Source organism: Pleurodeles waltl, chromosome 3_1 (assembly GCF_031143425.1).
Source record: "Pleurodeles waltl isolate 20211129_DDA chromosome 3_1, aPleWal1.hap1.20221129, whole genome shotgun sequence".
Taxonomy (NCBI): domain Eukaryota; kingdom Metazoa; phylum Chordata; class Amphibia; order Caudata; family Salamandridae; genus Pleurodeles; species Pleurodeles waltl.
Genome location: NC_090440.1, coordinates 1,861,044,684 through 1,861,067,091, shown reverse-complemented (window position 1 = coordinate 1,861,067,091; position 22,408 = coordinate 1,861,044,684).

Genomic DNA, 22,408 nt, shown 5'->3' with positions numbered 1-22,408 from the left:
GAAGATATGCTGCCTCTTGTGTCTGAGTAAATGCTCTGAGCTTATTAGGCCCGGGTATGACTGATATACTTTGTTTTGTTTTCAAGAGGTCAATGACTTAGATGCCTTGGTCCACAATGTAATTATAATCCTTTCATACATCACTATTGGTACATGTGTAGGTGACATGTGTTCAGACTCTTTCATCTCAAAAGGTTTAGGTATACAAATTAGAGCAGTGGCTTGAATGCATATATCCATTGTGCATGTTGTTAACTAGGTGACATGAAGACGGTGTGGCTTGTGTACACCAGGCTATCTTGAGTTTACTATACAACATGTTTCATTGCCTGGTGCATGACATCAGACTTAATTGTTCGTATGTGTAGAGTTTGTGTATTTGAATTGTGGAAATCAATGTCACATTTTTAAACTGTAGCTTGATTGTTGCTTGACTATGTTGCTGTGGACAGGGAGCATGTATCATGTGGCAATGTTACCTTGTCATGGAATGGTCAGTGTGATAGGTTTACTGATATCATGGTATTGTAGGTGTGAGATAGGTACCTTAACTGGTGTGTAACAATGTTTTCATTGAGGAATATACAATGTATCTTGTTGTAACATGATGTTGGCACTTAACTGGTACTACCTGGGGTGTTGGTTATCTGGACGTAATGTTACTGATGTGTAATGTATGATGGAAGTAGTATGTAGATAATGTGATGACCACATCTCACTTTCTGTTTTGCAATATTAGCATCAGCAGGAGAACAAGAGAGGACACAGCTAAATGGGGAATCGTCTGGCTACGGGACCTCCAGTCATGACAACACTGACACTGAGGGGCCCAGTGGCTTGGAGAGCGAGGGGAGTGCCACAGAGGAGACCGTATTCAGCATATCATCATCTGAATCCTCCATCAATGGCCACTCCCTGGCTGTGGTGGATGCATATGGGTCTACCCCAGCACCATCTCTGTCCACCATCCCCCTTTCTATCACCGTCCTCCTTGTAGCTCCCCACCCAGTTGGCCATGGCCGCGCGTCCAAGAGGGTGGGCATCTCCTTTGCCACAGGTACCTCTCCCCCAGCCCCTGTTAGCCCTGCTTCCCTCCGTGAGGAGGCTTTTGACCACCTGAGGTGAATCTCTGTGGGTTAGTCTACCATTGTGATTGCCACCCAGGGACTGGCAACTCAAATTCAACGGAGCAATGAGTTCCGGGAGGGCATTCATGGTGCACAGGCTGGCCTACAGGCACCTTTTCAGGCTCTAGCTTCAAACTGATGGCAGCCAGTCACCTTTTGTCTACCGTCCCCTTTCCACCTTCCTCTTCTCAATCCAAATTCCCCTTCCCCGACCCAGCCAAGCACACAAACAGACATGCATCCACCTCAATATCCAAGGGTAGTGCAGACAAACAAAAGCGCCACAAGACAAACCAGCATACACACAAGCAACATCTACCTGCATACACAGCAACAGTCACTACCTGCCTTGACACCCCACCACCCACAGCATCACAGACACAATACCTGACAGACCTACATACACCACACCAGCATCCACTAATACAGCCACCACACCTAATCTACCAATAGACACAATCCCAGCAGACCCACGGACATCCAACCCAGTCACTACACCTGCAGACACCACTGACACAGACACACCTACATGCAGCATATCCACCATACCTGCAGTCATCACCACAACAAACCACGGTATCCACCAGCACCTCTACCACCCCTTAGCACAAGACACATAAAACACCCTCACTCACCCACCCAACAGATACCCCCCAACCCACAAGCATACTTACCACAAACACACACCCAGGACATCCACACCAACACCTCTTACAACCACTCCCTCTCCCTCCACACCCAAAACCTTTTGTTGTGACCATCCCTGTGTGTCCAAAAATGTTTTCCTCTTGGAGTTTTACATTTTCCCTACTTTTCCCTGTGGCACCCCTAAAATATCAATTTCCCTCCTCACAAGGACATCCCTTCCACCTCCAAAGCTTCCCTTACCCTCCTGCCGGTACCCAGGCCTCTCCTCCACCAAGAAGTCGACCCTTCCCAAGAAGAGGCAACCCTACCACAAGCCACAGCCAACCCCCCCTCCAAAGCCTAAGCCCAACACCCCCTCCCAGCCTTGGCCCAATCCCCCCCTCACCAGCCCCCCAAGACTCCCCGAGGTGCTTGCCCCCTTGATGCCCCAACCTGTGGTGGTTACTTGACAGTCATGAGTCAAGTTGGGGCACCATTTTGTGCATTTGGTGCTAATTTATCTATATATGTGGACTAGCCAATGACCTTTGACTCTTACATTTCATATTGTCAATTAATATATTTTGAACAACCAGTTGTGGCTTTTCTGGTTACATCTTTGTTCTGTATTTCGTTTCCTAGGTTTGAGTGCATGTGAACATGACATTCTCCTCTTGTCTGTGTCATCCATGCTGGTCAGCGCCCATCAGAAGAAGGGGATCTGGCATGCCATCGCCAAGAAAGTGCGGACCCTGGGTGTCCACAGCATGTGGAGCACCCAATGTAGGAAGAGGTGGGAAGACCAGAGATGCTGAGCTCAGAAGACTGCAAAGGCCCAGTTGGTGATGTCTTCCCAAGGAGGACGGGGTGCCCGTCGGACCCCCCTAATGGCGGTGGCCTACCCAGAGTTAGACAGGCATTTGAGAGCAGCACAGCAGCCACAAGGGCGTAAGAACAGACCTAACACAATTTAACTCCTTTACCAGGTTAGTGCCTGATATGACAGATTGTTAGCTCTGACAATCTGGTAAGTGCAAAAGGTCAAAGATCTCTAGTCAAAACATTGATCTACAGTCCCCAACAATGGTGCACAAGTGTATAGGGACATATTACCTATTTTGTCCCCTCTGTACAAAACATATGGTGATGCACTTGTGCCAGTGTCACATGTGTACCACTGTACTGCTTTTCATACTCTGGTGGTTGTTTATTCCCACCTACAGTTAAATTCTCCCAATAGCATGATGGTAAGTTGTCAAGGTCCTTGCTCTCTGTCTATTGCAATTTCCCTTGATCCATGTGTATGTGCAATACTGAGTCATTCCTACTTTTTGAAAGGTTTCTTAAGAGTGACAGCATCATGTGAGGCTGAGACGTCTATAAGACATTTCACATGACAAACTTGATTAACGTATTCAGACCTGTTACAAGGTGATTCCCCTTTGTAAGAGAGGGATGTACATAGAGCTTTGTAATGTCACATCTGAGTGGACAACCTACATGTTGGGAACCATGATGATATTGCTAGACACCTATTGGATCCCATCTTTTGGTGTCAGGGCTATGAATGTTGGTACCATGTTCATGTTCTGTAGGTGGTAAAATGGCTACACAGCATTTTTCTTAGCCATACTGTTATAGGCATGATGAGACATCTTAGTTACAATCTTATCAGTTCTTTGCCAACATCATGTGTACATTGCACATTCCTGTCATGATTCCACACTGTAAAGAGCTTCATACATATTTTTTGTTGCTATTTAGGATACATTTAGTGAGTCCTGGCTGTATGGAAAACTACCGTTTGCACTGACACTGTCTTTATGCCAATGTTTTTGTGTGTGTGGTGTTTGTGCTTCCTGTATTGTTTGTGCAGTAGGGTGTGTGTTGTGTGATGGGTGTAGGAGGCTGGCCTGGCTTGTAGTGGGTACCAGAGGTACTTACACCTTGTGCCAGGTCCAGTTATCCCTTATTAGTGTAGAAGAGGTGTTTCTAGCAGCTTAAACTGATAGAAGGTAGCTATGGCAAAGCAGCTTAGGCTGAACTAGGAGACATGCAAAGCTCCTACTATACCACTTATATCATATGCACATTATCATAAGAAAACAAAATACACAGAGTTACTAAAAAAAAAAGGTACTTTATTTTTATGACAATATGCCAAAAGTATCTCAGTGAGTACCCTCAGTAAGAAGGTAAGTACTATACACAAGTTATATGTACACAAACCAAAATTAGGTAAGTAAGAGCAAGAAAAGTAATGCAAACAGTGTAGAATTACAATAGGTTGCAATAGGAGCACAGAAGGATAGGGGCAACACAAACCATATACTCCAAAAGTGGAATGTGAACCACGAATGGACCCCATACCTATGTGAGCTTGTAGAGGGTCGCTGGGACTGTAAGAAAACAGTGAGGGTTAAAAAATACCCCACCCCAAGACCCTGAAAAGTAGGAGTAAAGTACACCTACTACCCCCAGAGAGCACAGAAGTCGTGATAGGGCGATTCTGCAGGAAGAACAAACACCAGCAGTGCACTGACAATGGATTTCCGGACCTGAGTACCTGTAAGACAAGGGGACCAAGTCCAATAGTCGCGACAGAGTCTGGGGAGGCAGGAGCCCAGGAAACCCCAGCTGAAGGTGCAAGGAAGCTGCCACCAGATGGAAGAAGCTTGAAGTTCTGCAAGAAAGAAGACTAGGAACTTCTCCTTTGGAAGAAAGATGTCCCACGTTGCAATAAAGCTTGCAGAAGTATTCCCATGCAGAAAGATTGCAAACAAGCCTTGCTAGCTGCAAAGGTTGCGGTAGAGGTTTTTGGGTGCTGCCGAAGACCAGGAAGGACCAGGCTGTCGCCTTTTGGAGGAGGAGACAGAGGGGACGCTCAGCAACTCAGAGAGCCCTTGCAGAAGCAGGCAGCACCCGCAGAAGTACCCCAACAGGCACTTAGAAGAAGAATGAGCCAGAGTCCATGCAAAGTTACAAAAGGGGGTCCCACGACGTCGGAGGACAACTCAGAAGGTTGTGCACTGCAGAACGGAGTGCGTGGGACCCAGGCTAGGCTGTGCATGAAGGAAATCCTGGAACAGTGCACAGAAGCTGGAGCAGCTGCAAATCACGCAGTACACAGCTTTGCAGTCTGGCGTGGGGAGGCAAAGACTTACCTCCACCAAATTTGGACTGAAGAGTCACTGGACTGTGGGAGTCACTTGGACAGAGTTGCTGTGTTCCAGGGGCCACGCTCATCAGGATGAGAGGGGACCCAGAGGACCAGTGATGCAGTCTTTTGGTGCCTGCGTTAGCAGGGGGAAGATTCCGTCGACCCACAGGAGATTTCTTCAGAGCTTCTGGTGCAGGGTGAAGGCAGGCTACCCCCAGAGCATGCACCACTAGGAAACAGTTGAGAAAGCCGGCAGGATTAGGCGCTACAATGTTGCTGGTAGTCGTCTTGCTACTTTGTTGAGGTTTTGCAGGCGTCCTGGAGCAGTCAGCAGTCGATCCTTGGTAGAAGGTGAAGAGGGAGATGCAGAGGAACTCTGGTGAGCTCTTACATTCGTTATCTGAAGAATTCCCCAAAGTAGAGACCCTAAATTGCCAGAAAAGGAGGTTTGGCTACTAGGTTAGGAGGATTGGCTACCAAGAGAGGTAAGAGCCTATCAGAAGGAGCCTCTGATGCCACCTGCTGGCACTGGCCACTCAGAGCAGTCCAGTGTGCCCCCAACACCTCTGTTTCCAAGATGGCAGAGGTCTGGGACACACTGGAGGAGCTCTGGGCACCTCCCCTGGGAGGTACTGGTCAGGGGAGTGGTCACTCCCCTTTCCTTTGTCCAGTTTCGTGCCAGAGCAGGGCTGGGGGATCCCTGAACCGGTGTAGACTGGCTTATGCAGAGATGGGCACCATCTGTGCCCATCAAAGCATTTCCAGAGGCTGGGGGATGCTACTCCTCCCCAGCCCTTCACACCTATTTCCAAAAGGAGAGGGTGTAACACCCTCTTTCAGAGGAAATCCTTTGTTCTGCCTTCCTGGGCAAGGGCTGTCTGGACCCCAGGAGGGCAGAAACCTGTCTGAGGGATTGACAGCAGCAGCAGCTGCAGTGGAAACCCCGGAAAGGCAGTTTGGCAGTACCCGGGATCTGTGCTAGAGACCCGGGGGATGATGGAATTGTCCCCCCCAATACCAGAATGGTATTGGGGGTGACAATTCCATGATCTTAGACACGTTACATGGCCATGTTCAGAGTTACCATTGTCACGCTATACATAGGTAGTGACCTATGTATATTGCACGCGTGTAATGGTGTCCCCGCACTCACAAAGTCTGGGGAATTTGCCCTGAACAATGTGGGGGCACCTGGCTAGTGCCAGAGTGCCCACACACTAAGGGCCAGATGTAGGTAGGTTGAAAATTGCGACTTGCAATTTGCGAGTCCGTGCGACTCGCAAATTGCAAGTCGCAATTTGCTATGCAGAAAGGTGTCTCAGACACCTTCTGCAACTCGCAATGGGGTCGCAAAGACCCACCTCATTAATATCCATGAGGTGGGTCGAGTATGGGCACTCACGGGGATGGTGGCCTGCTGGAGACAGCAGACCACCATGTCCGTGACTGCTTTTTAATAAAGCAGTTTTTTTTTTTCTATCTGCAGCCCGTTTTCCTTAAAGGAAAACGAGCTGCACTTAGAAAAAAACCCGAAACCTTTTGTTTCGGTATTTTTCAGAGCAGGCAGTGGGCCATAGGACCACTAACTGCTCTGAAAAATTGTTTTTGTGATCATTCACAAAGGGGAAGGGGTCCCATGGGGTCCCCTTCCCGTTTGCGAATGGGTTACCATCCACTTCAAGTGGATGGTAACTGCGAGTTCATTTGCGACCACTTTTGCGGTTGCAAATGAACTTGCATACCGTTGCAAGTCGCAAATAGGAAGGGAACACCCCTTCCTATTTGCGAGTTGGAAATAATTTTGCGAGTCGGATCCGACTCGCAAAATGCATTTCTGCATCGCGGAGAGGCTTTTGCGCCTCGCAAACTGTGTTTTTTGCCGTTTGCGAGTCGCAAATCCTTTCCTACATCTGGCCCTAAGTAACTTGGCACCCAACCTTCACTAAGTGAAGGTTAGACATATAGGTGACTTATCAGTTACTTATGTGCAGTGGTAAATGGCTGTGAAATTACGTGGACGTTATTTCACTCAGGCTGCAGTGGCAGTCCTGTGTAAGAATTGTCTTAGCTCCCTATGGGTGGGAAAAGAAATGCTGCAGCCCATAGGGTTCTCCTGGAACCCCAATACCCTGGGTACCTAAGTGCCATATATTAGGGAATTATAAGGGTGTTCCAGTGTGCCAATTAGAATTGGTAAAAATGGTCACTAGCCTGCAGTGACCATTTTAAAGGCAGAGAGAGCACTGAGGTTCTGATTAGCAGAGCCTCAGTGACACAGTTAGGCACCATACAGGGAACACACATTTAGGCCACAACTATGAGCACTGGGGTCCTGGCTAGCAGGATCCCAGTGAGATAGGCAAGAACAAACTGACTCACAAGTAAAACTGGAGGTAACATGCCAGCCAAGATAGTACTTTCCTACACTAACCTCCTAGCCTTGGTCCAGGCGTCCCCCAAGGAACCACCAGGTCTAAACAGCATTTTTTGTAATTCATACTGAAAATAGAGATTATTTGTGATGGTCAGTTTGATTTAAAAAAAACACCCACAGTCTCCCATGCTTGCTTTTATTTTTTCCCTGCATGGGCCAGGTTCCTGGGGCTTATTATTTTAGGAAGAGGAGTGCATTGGGCCTCCCTCCGAGGGTTTCTAATAGCCCCTGGGACTGCCATTTCCTTGGGGCTATGAATTTAGACTATGAAGGGCCCCCCTACACTCCAGAGACCAACACTTCCCTGGGGAAAACAACTAAAGAAATATAAAGGGGGGGGGGTGTCCTGTGGATGCCCCAGGGCCCTGTGGACCACCACTTCCCGAAGGCTTTCCATATAGGTATGCAGGGGCCACACAGTCCCCCGCACCCTGGAAACCACCATGTCCCCGGGGAAAACTACTGACTAAATATAAGAGGGGAGTGGTCCTGCGGACTCCCTCTCCCCTGGGACCGCCACCTTCCCAGGAAAATTAATTAAAAAGGGGGTCTGTTGTGGATCCCTGGCCTCTGGGACTACCACCTTCCCGGATCAAATTGAAATGTAGGAGGGACGCCCTCCTCATGGGGCCATACATAATCCTGGGAATCTGCCACCACCCAGAGGAGGTTCCTGCTACCTCCTGAGGTGCCTCACCTGGATAGTTAGCTGTTTGCTTTTGCTTGGTGGGAGCTGACAGCTCTCGCCAAGCAAAAGCAAACATAACTCTGCTTTCAGCAAGCGGGAGCTGTAGAACAGCTCCCTCTTGCTGCAAGCAGAGTTTTCCTTTCATGCTAACATGCATGCATGGAAAGAAATGAAAACATTGCTCCCACAAAGAGGGAGCTGCTATTTAAAGCAGCTCCCTGCTTGCAGAATCATTGCCGGCTCCCGCAGGATTCGGGGAGCTGGCTAGGACCATGGGGGCCTTCACGTTCCCCCCACAGTCCTGTCACTTTCTCTTTCTCTCTCTTCCATCCCACCATGGGATGGAAGAGAGAGAAAGAGATTGTTATTGCAGTGGTCTCTCCATAGAATGCAGCACACAGGCATTACACAAGCAAGATGGTTGGTTGACATGTTATAGTTACCTTTTGGTGCACAGCAAAGGCGAATCACATCTAGCCTACTGACAAAGCTCTTGGACTGTCACTCAGTAGGTTGAAGGTTCAAATCCTTGTATCTCATTGCAGTGTGTCTGTTTGTTTACTCAAGTTTTGAATATTAAACCTTCCTACTGATGGAACATTTACGTCTTTTTCTCCATCACCATCTTTGGCTTGAATGTCATGAAATCTCTGGACAGTGCACGCTGAGGAGTCACCCGTAGCCTAGCAGTTAAGGTCTCAGACCCTCACACAGAAAGTTGAGGATATCTAGTCTTGGTGTGTCAGTTGTCATTTCTCAGCTTTAATTCTTTTAAACTTTAAAATGTAAGGTACATACAGAAAAGTAATCTCACTCTGTTTACTTGTCAAATAAATTTTTTTCTATTTGTCAGAACATTTCTCATTGTAAGTGGTGAGGGGTTTGGTGGTTATAGGGGATTGGCCGGAGGGACTGGCCAAAGGCCAGGCCCTGAGGTCAATCTCCACTGTGCACAGCCAAAGGCCATGTGTGCTGCAGGGTTGGGTGATTACAGGGAGTTGGCCAAAAGGCCTCGCCACAGGCCAGGCCCTGCAGCCAACCCCCACTGTGCACAGCCAAAGACCAAGTGCGCAGTGGTTGGATTACCGTATACTAATTGAAATTACATTATGTTAAGAAAAAAAACATAGAAATTCTCCAACAAAGCAAAGGTTACAGGGACCTTATAGTTTAGAAATAGAATTTAAAAAACCATAGAAATTCACATAAAAATCTAAAGCTTACAGGGATGTTACAGTTAGGTTCACATGTTAAATGTACAAAACTATAGAAATTCAGCAGTTATAGTTAGAGTTATTTGAAATAACTGTAACTCGTGCCCTTTAGTCATCAAACCACGTGCTGTGTTTCGGTCCAACAAGGCCCTGGTCACATGACCTTAAGTTACAAGGTTGCTTAGATATAGGATAAAGATAGAAACAAACAAAATACACCACAGTGTGAAAAATGCGATGCCATATTGAAAAGGTGCAAAATAAGGGTATTACCATTTCTCATAATATAAAGCAGACAAATTTTGCATAAAAAATTAATGAAAATAAATGTAAAAGTTGTACTTGCAGATCATTGATAAACAAAACAAACAGTCAAGGAGAATGCTGCAAACTTATTTTCAAAGTGGGTAATTTTTAGAAATCTTAATATTGCAAGTGTTTTGTCTATGGGGCAAATGTATTTTATTATATTGTTGCTTTTACGTTGGTTGTCACCTTGCACTCTTCCTTCGCTAATTACTGCTCTCTGGTCTGCTGTGGCTCTGAGCAGTTTGCTGCAGAGAAAGCTGGCATCTGTCATTCTCTCTTCCTGTGGGCTACCGGACCACAGCCAATTTGGCAGGTCGGCAGTCTAGACGTTGGGCCTGACTGGGAGGTCTACTATTAAAGCATCTACAGGGCACAGATGCATAACCATGCAAACAGGCAAGGAGACTGTTATTTTCAAAGTGGGTAATATTTTACAATTTTAATCTTGCAAGTGTTTTATATATGGGGCAAAGTTATTTAATTATGTTGTTGTTTTTACATTAGCTGTCACAGTGCACTTTTCATGGGCCAAAAGCAAGCCGGTCTGTGCCCAACTGCACCTGGACAATGTGAGACACCAGGACCCCTGCCCATTTTTCTCTTTGATCTCTCAAGTACTCTTGGTTACTTGGCCAGTAAAATGGCTAGAAAGTTCTCCTCCTCTGAATTGCTGGAACTGCACAAGGCCTTAATTAGAGCTTATATCCCTGTTCTTTGATAAAATCAACACTTTTAGAGGGACCTGTGAGCTGCAAAAAATGTGGCTTTTCAAGCTCAGAACCTCTGGGTATGCCTTGTGCAGAGCATTTTCACATCTAGCCTCATGCCATTGGAACAACCTCCATTTCTACATGTGCACCTGCCTCAATTTCAGGAACTTTAAGAAGGTGCTTAAGACATGATTGTTCTAGAAGTCTTTCCCATGCCTGTACAGTGTAGTGCCGAGATTCTCTTCAGGGAAAATACCAAGTACTAAAGTAAAGCAAAGTGAAGTAAAGGTACGCCTGCAGCCTATGTCACAAGCATGCCATATTGGCAAGGTGTAGGTGGGACTTAAAATACAAGACTGACAAATTGTCCCAGGCCTGCAAATCAAGATCACATGAAGATCACAATGTGAATTATGAACTTACAAATGCCTTTCATGATGTTGAGCATTACCCTTAAAATAATAGCCAATGCATCAAGGACATTCATGCTACTTAAAAGGCTCAAGTGCACTGTGAAATGCAGACGGTGCACGGCTACAATTGCACCCAGGTGTCACAGGAGGTTCCAGTGGTGCAATTTCTATAAAGTCACAGAATTGCTACATGTCTCTCAAGTAGTAGCATATAAATGGAACAAATTAATGCTGAATGCCCAAAAGCTCAGGCAGGCTCCTGTGTTGTCATGAAACAAGTGCAGTGAGTGTACCTAAACCCATGAGCAAATGGAGCAACACAGTAACAAGGGATACATACATTTGGGCAGCTATAAGGGAAAAGGGATAACCAGGGCTAATACTGCTCTCATGTATGCAGATTACAACAAGGTGCCTGAAGGTCAAATGAAATGAAAATTAACATAGACAAAGTTCAATTTAAACACTAATCAAACAAAATACATATACATATACAATGGCTCAATGTTGTCTGTCTGTTGCATGAGTAGATGACCAAAGAAAATGGTAGAGAGCACTTGCAGGCTATCCATCTGTGGTGCCGAGGCATCCCTTCCTTTCCTCCTGTGAGAAAGGAGACAAGTACCAAGAGTTAGGGATAAAGAAAAATAAGTTGCATTTCACAACTGTAATAAAGCACAATCAAACAGGAGCTAATTCCCTAGGTGTACCGTCAACTTCTCTTCTGTGTTCCAACCCTCTGGGTATTTTGTTTCAAGTTTGATGATGTACCTTGATTCAAGGCATCTCAAGTTAAGAATGCAGTTACCCTCTCTGTGTGAGTGTGGCACGTGATCAATTATGAAAAACACCACCTTGCTCCAAAGGCTGTAGTGCATCTCACTGAAATGGTGCACCATTGGATGCTGTGGATTTGTATTGTCAATGACACGCATGTGCTCAGGACCCTCATCTTGGCCTGTGTGTATTGTTCTCTCTATGTAGTCTTTGTCGCACGTGCACTCAAGGACATAGACAACAAGCTGAGTACTGCATGCTAAAAATATGTTAATCCTTCTGGTTCTGCTGTTAACTGTGATAGGGTAATCTGTTCTGTTGTGACTGTACCTGCATGCCTTGAATTTCTTGCACAGAAAGAAGCCTTTATGGTTGCCCAGTCTGTGGTATTCCTAAGGTTAATGTCACTGTGGACCAGGGTGTTCCTCAAGGACTTGCTTCTCCTATAGGTGATACTGGGTTTGTGCTCCAGTGTGTGGCCCATGACATAATCAGTGCTAAGAGTCTGACAATTGTGCCTGAAGATCTTTTCTACCTGCTAGTGCTGGTTACTATAGATGGTAATGCATCTGGCTTTGTCTTCGCATCTTCCTTCAACTTCTGCAGTGGGAGAAAAGAAAATATTGTCCTTGTCATTCTGGGAAACATTCTCTGCTGCCCTCGTGTGAACCCAATCAAGGTAGCCTCTCTCTCTGAACCTGCCCAACATATTGTCCTGTTCAGCGAAAAAAGCTTTGAGAGCAATAGTTTATTTCAGCCCTCAACATGAGTGGGATATTCCACTTTCAGGGTGGCTGCTGAGGGCATGGAGAAGGCTGGTGCTTGATGTAGGCTTGGGGGGGGCAAAGTGATCACCCTCTACCCCTCCCACAACATCCAGAATCTCTCTGTTGGAAGTGCCTGTACTGTACGTAAAGTCTAAATTGAGAGAGTTCCTCCTGAGTTTGTTCACAAATGCTTCCGCAGTCTCTGCAGTACCTCCCCAGATGATAAAAAGATCATCAATAAATCGGAGAAATAGGACAGAATTCTCCATGTCTTGTGCTGAGTCTTTTGCAACAGACATCTGCTCCTCCAATGAGTCCATGAACAGGTCCCTATTGCCATCTCCCTAAGCTGGTGGAAAATGTTGTCATAAAACATGAAGATGCTGTTCCTGAGACAGAAATCAATCATCTCCAACAACATGTTAGTGGGCTGCAGTAGGTGAATGGATCTGGCTCATAAAAAATGTTCACAGGCATAAAGGCCATCAGAATGCTGGATGGAAGTATAAAGAGAATATACATCCAGATTCATCAGGGTAAAGCCTTCCTTCCTGTGGATACCCTCCATGCATTTGAGAAAGTCCTGAGTGTCTCTAAGATAAGACAGTAAGGTGAAAAAAAAGCTCCTCAAAATGAAATTGATACATCTGGGCGTATTCTCCAGGATTCTGTTTTTTTAGGACAATATGGGACATCCAGGTGGATGGGGCGTGTTCTTGTGTATGTGGTGGAGAATATACAGAACTGTAAGCTGAGACTAACATGTCTTGAGGTAATTGAATTCCTCAACTTTCAGAAAACCTGGACCCTCTAGTTCTCCAACTTCGCCCAGAAAGTTATGATAGTCTGAGATAAATCTTCCTTGATTATCACGGTATAACAGTGTCTGCAAGTTGCCTATTTGCCTCAACAATGTATTGTTCCCTGGGTAATATGACAATGTTGCCCCCTTTTTCAACAGGCCTGATTATATTGGAATCCTTAGCTAGGTCCTCCAGTGCTTGACATTGTACCCATGTGATGTTGTGTTTTGTGTACTGTTTCCTGCATCTCAGTTGTTTCAACTCTTTTATGGTTTTGCATTGGAAGGAATCTATCTTGTCAAAGGGCAATTGGGGCATTAAAAAAACAGGTGGGTTTAAAATCAGTGGGGAATGATCTGTCATAAGTGATACCTAACTCCCCTAGTAGGAGAGTATGGTCATTGGTACTGCCAATAGTGGCTTCCCCTTGTTCCAGTTCCTGTAAGGTCACCAGCCAGTCCACATCACTAATTCTCAGATTAGACAGTGTACTAATTGTACTGCTACTCTTATTCTGTAACTTTCTTGCTGCCCTCAATGCGTGCCTTATTTAACTTTAGGTTCCTCACAAGCCTGAACAGATCAATGCAACTTTGCACATAATTAAACTTAGTAGAGGGACAAAAGGACAGGCCTATCATAAGTACCGAGAGTTCAGTGTTAGTCAGTATGGGCGACACATTTACCACGGTGTTCTTGGTTTGTGCTTCCTCCATCATTGCCCCTTCTTTGCTTGCGCACTGAAATTTCCCACTGGGTGGTCTGTGTTGCTCTTGCCGTCTGTTTATTTCTTTGTTTGGTACTTTTCTTCCACTTCCTCCTGCTCCTTGTCCTCTTGTTCCCCTTCCCCTGCCTCTGCTTTTATGTCCTCTCTGATAAATACTGTCCAATTGTGGAATTACCCGCCCCCTTCGCAGAAGGTGGTTTTCATGTAACAATGTAGTTGGTCTGGTCCTTCCTTCCTCCTCCATTGCATTGGTCTCTGTCATGTCTGTCCTTGTTAGAGATTGTTGTCTCACAGACCATGGGGGTATCTTTGGACCTTGCCCTGGTATTATACATACTGTCATATTTCTTGCTAAAGGTATACATTCTAACCTGTTCATAGCCTGTCAGTCAGTCAAGAGAACTTTATGTTGGCTACAAGAGCCATAAAAGCACATAGCAGCAATAATTAAATACACAAGGTTATATAAAATATATACAGTACAGATAACTAAATAAAAATAATAAAATTAAATGCACTCCCAGAGTGAATTGATACATTCTTGCTAAAACCATTATACAGATAAAAGTTTTCCTCCAGCAACTCAGCATGCCCCAAGGAACTAGGCAACACACTAACGTTGGCCGAGTGTCTGATCAGAGAATTCGAAGCAAGACCGTAGTTTTCTGTGTGCCTAACAATGGTGCGTCAGCCTCCACTCTGAGTAGAGAGGGTACGATATCATTAATGTACAAAGAGGGCAAGGACACACCCTTGCCGTACACCCCTTGACACCTGGATTCTGTCAGTTAGCTGCCCCTTGTCACCCCACCTGACATGTGCATAATTACCTTCATGGAACCGAATTAATAGTGCAAGAATGTGCTTTGGGATTCCCAGCAGGGAAAGGACTTCCCACAGCTTGTTACGGGGTACTTGATCGAATGCAGATTTCAAATCCACAAAAGCAACATACAGATTCCCTTTGCCAATAAAAACTGTTTTCCAGTATAAAAACAAAAACCTAAAGGCTTGCTCAATGATAGATATTTTTTTACTAAAACCTGCCTGGAGGGGACTAAGGATGTCATATTCAGTCATTCAGTCTTGAATCTTGCTCAAAAGACAGTGACAGAAGACTTTCTGCATGCAAACTATTAAGCTAATTGGCCTATAGTTACAGGGGAGAGCTCTGTCACCCTTTTAAAAAATCAAGACCACAATAGCACACTTCCAGTACTCAGGGATTGGTGCCCCAGATGCCATTGCATTCGCTATGATGGTGCTATATATTGACCAGATTGCAATGTCGGTTGAGAATAGGTCTGCTGGAACACCATCCGAGCCAGGTGCCCTACCACGCTTTAGAGTACCTAAGGAATATGATATATCCACTTGAGAGAACAGTTGCAGCACTGGAGGGGTGGGTGTTAGAGTAATATTTGAGCAAGGGCCCTTATGTTCAGAAGTTGTACTATCATGGTCATAAGAATACAACCCACTAAAATGGTCTACCCAGTCCTTTGGAGCAATATTAGTTGTAATGTTCAATTCACTGTTTCCTGGGCCGCGCGCTGCCACGGACCACAACTCATTACAGTTCCTTGCTTGTGCAGCGTCGCTAAGTGCTGCCCACCACTTGTCATCTTGTTCACGCTTGGCTTTGCAGACAGATGATTTGTAAGACTTTCTAGCTGAGCGAATGAGTTTACATCATTAGATTTAATATCTTGGATTACATGCTTGTTTGAGGACCAGCACCCTTTGTTAAACCAGCGATGCCTACCCTTAAGCCTCTTGCCATCAGAAGCTATGTCTACTGAGAAGTGGGCCGCAATACCCTTGAAGCTTGGGGTGTGAGTTAGGCTTATTTCCTTTTTGGGGATTGCAGGACCAGCCTCTAAACCTATCAATGTGGTCCTCAAGGTGTTGTTAGCAGCATTGATGAGTGTAGGTCGAGCCAGATCCTTATTCCACTTTAGGTGACATTTGTCATTAATCAGACTAATTCCCTCTGGTGCTGGTACTGAGGTGTTAATCATGGACAAGTGGTTACACAAAGCTGACATATGGACTGAAAGTGGGTTATGGTCACTTTCAAATCTCTCAATAACCATCATGTCGATGACTAGGGTTTAAAATCCTATGTCGACTAGACAATAATCAATTCTACTAGTACGGTTGACTTTGTTATATGTATGGCAACCCTTTGAATCAGATTTGGTCCTGCTGTTAAGTTCCCTGAGTCCAAATTCCATGGTCAATGATTTTACTTGGACAGCAACCTGCGTCCACCCTTTGATGGGTGGAATATCCAAGGCAGGGAGAGACCATGCCCAATCCTCCTCGTGGCTAAACCGAAGATCATCCCAGTCAAGAGGTTCAAATGTGGCATTCAAGTCACCTGCCACAATGATTTTATGATGCCGGGGACAGTTTTTCAAAAATGCCTCCAGAACACAGAAGGTTTTAGAGACCCGCCCCTCCCAGCCCCTCTAGTGTAGATGTAAAAAAATTATCACAACTGTGTCTGTCCTGAATCATAGGTGAAGACCTAATAGGTCAGGGGAATAAATAGATAGCTGTGATATGAAGCAGTTTAGTGATGTTCTAGTCCAAATGGTTACGCCCCCGGAAAGCCTGCCCCTGGTATTGGGCAAAGCTGGGATATAAAAAGTTGAGTAGCCAGTCCAAAAAAGTGGATTGCTCGACCATGTCTCCTGGAGAAGACATATGTTGTGTTCCTCAATAAAGGAGGTAAAGGACGGGAGGAGGAGGATAGATCTCAAACCTGCTACATTCCATGAGACAAGCCGTACCCCAGTGATTAGAGGGACCGCCCTATCCACTGATGTGATATTTGAAGGTTTAGCTACCAAAGGTTGGTTTGGCAGGTGGAGTTGGTTGATGGGGGAGGGGTTGTTATCATTATTGCCCAGCAGGTCCTGGGTTGACTCGTGGTATCCATCTAGGAGCTGGCCTAACCATAGGTGTGTCGTTCTCATACTTAGCTGTCTGTTCTTAAATTGGTTAGTGAGGTTCGTGGGGAAAGGAAAGTACGATGTTATCACGGTTGTGCAATGGGTCATGTGCGGTCTTATGGAATCTGTTAGGAAGAGGACCGTGGGTGCTTGTGGTGACAATGTTGGGAACTACAGCCAGACCAGGGACAGTTGTTTCATGTCAGTCGGAGGATAGTTCAACATGTGTTTTGGATGGTGCTTCAAGTCAATCATTCTCACTGAGAGCAAATAGATTACCTGCTGGACAATGAGTGGGGCGAACCCTATAGTGCACAGGTGGCCTAGGGTATTTGAACTGGATACAGGATTGCCCTGGAGCACTTTTCCTTGCATCTTGGGCCACCAGGTTATCCACTATCCTCCTGTCCCTAAGGGCCATATTTATACTCTGGTTGCGCCGAATTTGCGTCGTTTTTTTCGACGCAAATTCGACGCAGAACTAACGCCAACTAACGCCATATTTATACTCTGGCGTTAGGCGCTTCGGGAGCCAAAGTGCCCGGAGTGTGCGTCATTTTTTTGCGTGAACCCCTTCCTTGCGTTAATGATATGCAAGGGAGGCGTTCCCGTCTTAAAAAATGACTCCCAGGCCTTTACGTGGTATTTATACTCCCGGGCAAAAGAGACGCCCGGGAGTGGGCGTGGCCAAAAACTGCGCATTTGCGCCGCTTTTTAACGCCTGGGTCAGGGATGGCGTTAAGGGACAAGTGGGCTCAAAATGAGCCCGGAGTGCCCTCCCCTGCCCCCAGGGACCCCCCCTGCCACCCTTGCCCACCCCAGGAGGACACCCAAGGACGGAGGGACCCATCCCATGGACATTAAGGTAAGTTCAGGTAAGTATTTTTTTTTTAATTTTTTGTGGCATAGGGGGGCCTGATTTGTGCCCCCCTACATGCCACTATGCCCAATGACCATGCCCAGGGGACATAAGTCCCCTGGGCATGGCCATTGGGCAAGGGGGCATGACTCCTATCTTTACAATGATAGGAGTCATGTTGATGGGGGATGGGCGTCGAAAAAAAATGGCGCAAGTCGGGTTACGACGATTTTTTAGCGTCAACCTGACTTGCGCCATTTTAAGACGCCCTAACGTCATTTTTTCCCAACGCCGGAGCTGCCTGGTCTACGTGTTTTTTTTCCACGCACACCAGGCAGCGCCGGTCTGATTGCGCCGTCTAACGCCATTCAATAAATACGGCGCCCGCATGGCGCTTCAGAATGGCGTTAGACGGCGCAAAATTTTTTGACGCTAAACTGCGTTAGCGCAGTTTAGCGTCAAAAAGTATAAATATGGGCCTAAGTGTCAAATGTAGCATGTCAAAGTGTGTGTCTTGGTCAGTTCTTCTGACTGCATCAATTATATCCTCATGTATTACAAAGTAGCAGCCTCTTACATGGCGAATCCAATGAATTGCCTTATTTCTGATAGAATCTCCCTCTTCCCTTTGTGCCAGTGGGTGTAGCCTGGGAATGTTGATCATTAGAACAGTGTTTTTAAATAGAAACCGGTCAATGGCGGGCTGTGCAGTGCGTTTAGGGACAGTGTCGCTTATAAATTTAGGGATTTGGTAGCAGGCACCTGATGCCTTTCCTGCATCTAGGCTGTTGTGTGGGGGAGGTTGATAAGAATTCTTGATCTTAGCACCAGCTAAAGGTTGGCCAGCACAACGGGTTGTTAGTGATTTGGGCAACTTCATTGAGGTACCTGATGGATTTGGCATTGGGCTACAGATATGATTCATGATGACCATGTCGTCTGAAGGAATTAGCTGCTTGACCATTGCGATTAAGGAATTAACCATAGACTTGAGTCCTGACACCTCGCTCTTTAAATCTTGTGTGCATAAGATGTGCTGTGCATTTGTCCGGGCTGAATGCACATTTATGTCTACTGACCCACCCATCCTGATGCCTGTGTCGGGGTTGTCATGTGGGTCTGAGATATTTATTAAAGGGCTAAAGCGGTTGGTACACTGAAGAGTGTCACTAGGATCTAGTGGTGGCTAATTCGCTGATAATGAGGGCGCGTGGGTGATGACATTTCTACCCACCCCCTGCCCTGTAGTAGCTGTGAGCTGTTGACCACATTTTACAAATATGTCAGCAATTTTCTTGTGGCCCGCCCGTTCCTAACTGGGGAGCACTCGCCTCCAGTTTCGTTTGAGTCATTATCCGGGGAAGAGGTTAAAATTTCTTAGCATTCACCCAGAAGGTTTTCAGTTCTGTCCAGAACAGTTATTAGCTGCATTCTTATGCCTTTTCCACTTAGTTTTTAACATCGTCCCTACCCCAGGCTCTGTTGCTTTCCTTTTACCCATCAAAGGTATGTAATTTGTGGATAAGTGTTCTATAGAGAGTTAGTTCAATGATACAACCTGCAGGAGGATAAAATAATAATAAAAATAAAGAGAGTCAACAAGGCCTACTTGGAGATAGATGTTAGGGAGGTGGCCTAGCCTCCTCTGGGCTATGAAGGGCGTGGATGAGCCCGCCCTTTGACGAAGCTTTGCCCAGGCACGGCCCGTGCGTGTCCTGCACTGCAAAGTGCCCCCACGTGCTTTACAGCACTTGTTGGTCTGGTCAAGTGGCTGCAGGTGCTGGTGAAAATGGCCGCCTCCTGAGGCCACAAAGAAGTCTGGAATTTGTAGTCCCACTCTGGAGTGCAGCGCGTCCCATGCTGCAAAGTGCCCCCACGTGCTTTACAACGCTCGTTGGTCTGGTCAAGTAGATGCAGGTGTTGGTGAAAATGGCCACCTCCTGGGGCCACAAAGCAGTCTGGGATATGTAGTCCCACTCTGGTGTTCAGCGCATCCCGCATTGTGAAGTGCCCCCACATGCTTTCTAGTGCTCGTTGGTCTGGTCAAATGGATGCAGGTGCCGGTGAAAATGGCCGCCTCCTGCGGCCACAAAGCAGTCTGGGATATGTAGTCCCACTCTGGAGTTCAGCGCCTCCCACTCTGTGAAGTGCCCCCAAGCACTTTATAGCGCTCGTTTGTCTGGTCAAGTGGATGCAGGTGCTGGTGAAAATGGCTGCCTCCTGAGGCCACAAAGAAGTCTGGAATTTGTAGTCCCACTCTGGAGTGCAGTGCGTCCCGTGCTGCAAAGTGCCCCCACGTGCTTTACAACGCTCGTTGGTTTGGTCAAGTAGATGCAAGTGTTGGTGAAAATGGCCACCTTCTGGGGCCACAAAGCAGTCTGGGATATGTAGTCCCACTCTGGTGTTCAGCGCGTCCTGCATTGTGAAGTGCTCCCACATGCTTTCTAGTGCTCGTTGGTCTGGTCAAATGGATGCAGGTGTCAGTGAAGATGGCCGTCTCCTGCGGCCACAAAGCAGTTTGGGATATGTAGTCCCACTCTGGAGTTCAGCACATCCCCAGTAATTAATACTGTACATATTCTTACATATCTTTGTGCAGTTATGTCATTTATTTCAAATATTTTGTCTTCTCTTGCTTCATCCCCGTAGTAGTCACTTCTTTTCTTCAGTCGTGTAGGGGGACAACATGCTCCCGTCTGTCCAAGGATGCTTTCATCAATCTCCTTTTTTACAGTTTCTTCGCCCTGGGAGATGGCCTTAAAGGCAGCAGTCTTTCCTAGTTTTTCTCCTCCTTTGATCAGGGTCTCTGCTGAATGCTTAGCGTTTTTTATCGCTTCTTCAACCCCTTCTTTAATTTTCCTGCCGATGTCACTCTTACTTATTTCATCCAAACTCTCTTTCACATATCTGTCATTTCACCAAACGTATTCTTAAATAATTCTGACGTCCTCACTGTTTCAGACTCAAAATTTTTATATTTTTTCCTTGCTTGCTGCAGTGCATCAGATTCTTCCAACTTTTTGGTTTCTTCTCGGAATTTCTTTATACTTTCTTTCATGTCTTTATTTTTAGCTACCTCCCGTTGGATCTTGTCGACTAGTCCTGATAAAAAGCCTTTCTTGCCATCAGATGCATACTACCTCACCTGGTGTAACTCTACCACTGGACTACATATTCAATACACATAGTTGATGTTACCATTGGATACATGATATCTTGCTGCTAAAAATAAGATATTATTCACCAGACATTTCTGGTGGCTGCTCTCATCTCACAAGCCCTCTGCTCCCGCGCTGTGATCTGCCCAACAATCTGTTCATAGTTATCACAGTATCAGCTGTATTTTCTCTGCTTCCTCCTTTTTATGTCCTCTTTTAGTTTTATCCAGCCAGAAGTTCATCTCCTTGAGGAATTTGTCAATTCCTTCTTGGTCTCCACACACTTTTAAATTTTCCTGCAATGATTCAATGTCCTTCAAGACGTTTTCCCTTTCTCTCCATCCATACTTTATCAGAATCTCCAATATGGTCCTAGAACTTCTGTTAGAGTTCTGGGACCACTTCTCCAGCATTTTGTCCTTTAGGAACTTGACCTCCATCCGACATATTAGCTCCAGCTTGTCCTGAAACCACATTCCTAATACTGTATTTTCACACTACCTTCATGTGGTATACTCCGTCTCCCTAAAATAGTCAATCCTACCACCCACTGACCTGAGCATGAGCGGGTTAGGGAACCAGCATGCTTGAAGGGCATGTGCATCCTCTGACCCGGGTGCCTCTCAATCGTACTCTGATCCCTCTCCCACCTACTCCTCACCTGTGGGATGGGAATGCTATGTGAGCTGTTGCTTCTTCATGGCAGCGGTGTTCAGGGCTTGCCTTGAAGTCGATCCATGTCCAACTTCCTCCAGCCCCAGAAGGTAGGAGAGGTTCAGTGTTCAGCTGTTTGGATGTCCAAGTTGCATCCTCCAGGATTCATGCACATTTACCAGAGTTCCATGGCCCCACCCAGGGTCCCAAGTTTGCAAAGATGGGAACTGCAGGGGTCCTTCAAGGCCCCCGCAGTCCCAGCCAGCTCTCCACCTCCTACGGGAGCCGGCATTGCTCCAGCACACAGGGAGCTCCTAAATGTGCAGCTCCTTGCACGCTGGAGCAATCTTTCATCTGTTTAGTTGTCCAAATGGCTGCAGGCAGGAAAACAAATGAAAACTCTGCTCCCAGCAAGTGGGAGCAGTTTTACAGCACCCACTTGCTGGGAGCTGAATTAGTGTTTGCTCTCACTTGGCGTGAGCTGTCACAATTCTCGTTAAGTGACAAGCAAACAGCTATCTCCCAAGTGTGGGCACCTCGAGGGATAGAAGAAGCTGGCCCTGGTGGGTGGTGGTCCTCAGGGCCATTAATGGCTCCAGGAAGGCAGCTGAACAACCCCCCTCTTTTACTTAGCACATGCTGGCCCCGAGGAGGTGGTGTTCACCAGGACCGTATATGGCCTTGGAGGAGGGAGGGCCCACAGTCCAAAAATGGCTGCCAACACTTCCTGGTTGAACAGCTGGCCAATCAGATCTCTGCACAAGATCAGGAGAATTTGTGAAGGTTTAGTGTCTCTAGATATACACATTTGGTTTTCTTTTAATATCTCAAACACTACTAAATGGATTTACACCAAATAACAACAAGCATTAGCAAAGCCAATAGGTCTCGCCTTTGCAAGGGGTTCTATTTTGATTTTCTCTATTTTGCAGTAGTTTTGTGGATAGCAAGTGTATATTGTTTGTGTTAGTAAAACTTTTTTTATGTTTTGCTGGTTAAGTGATGTATTCCACAACAATAC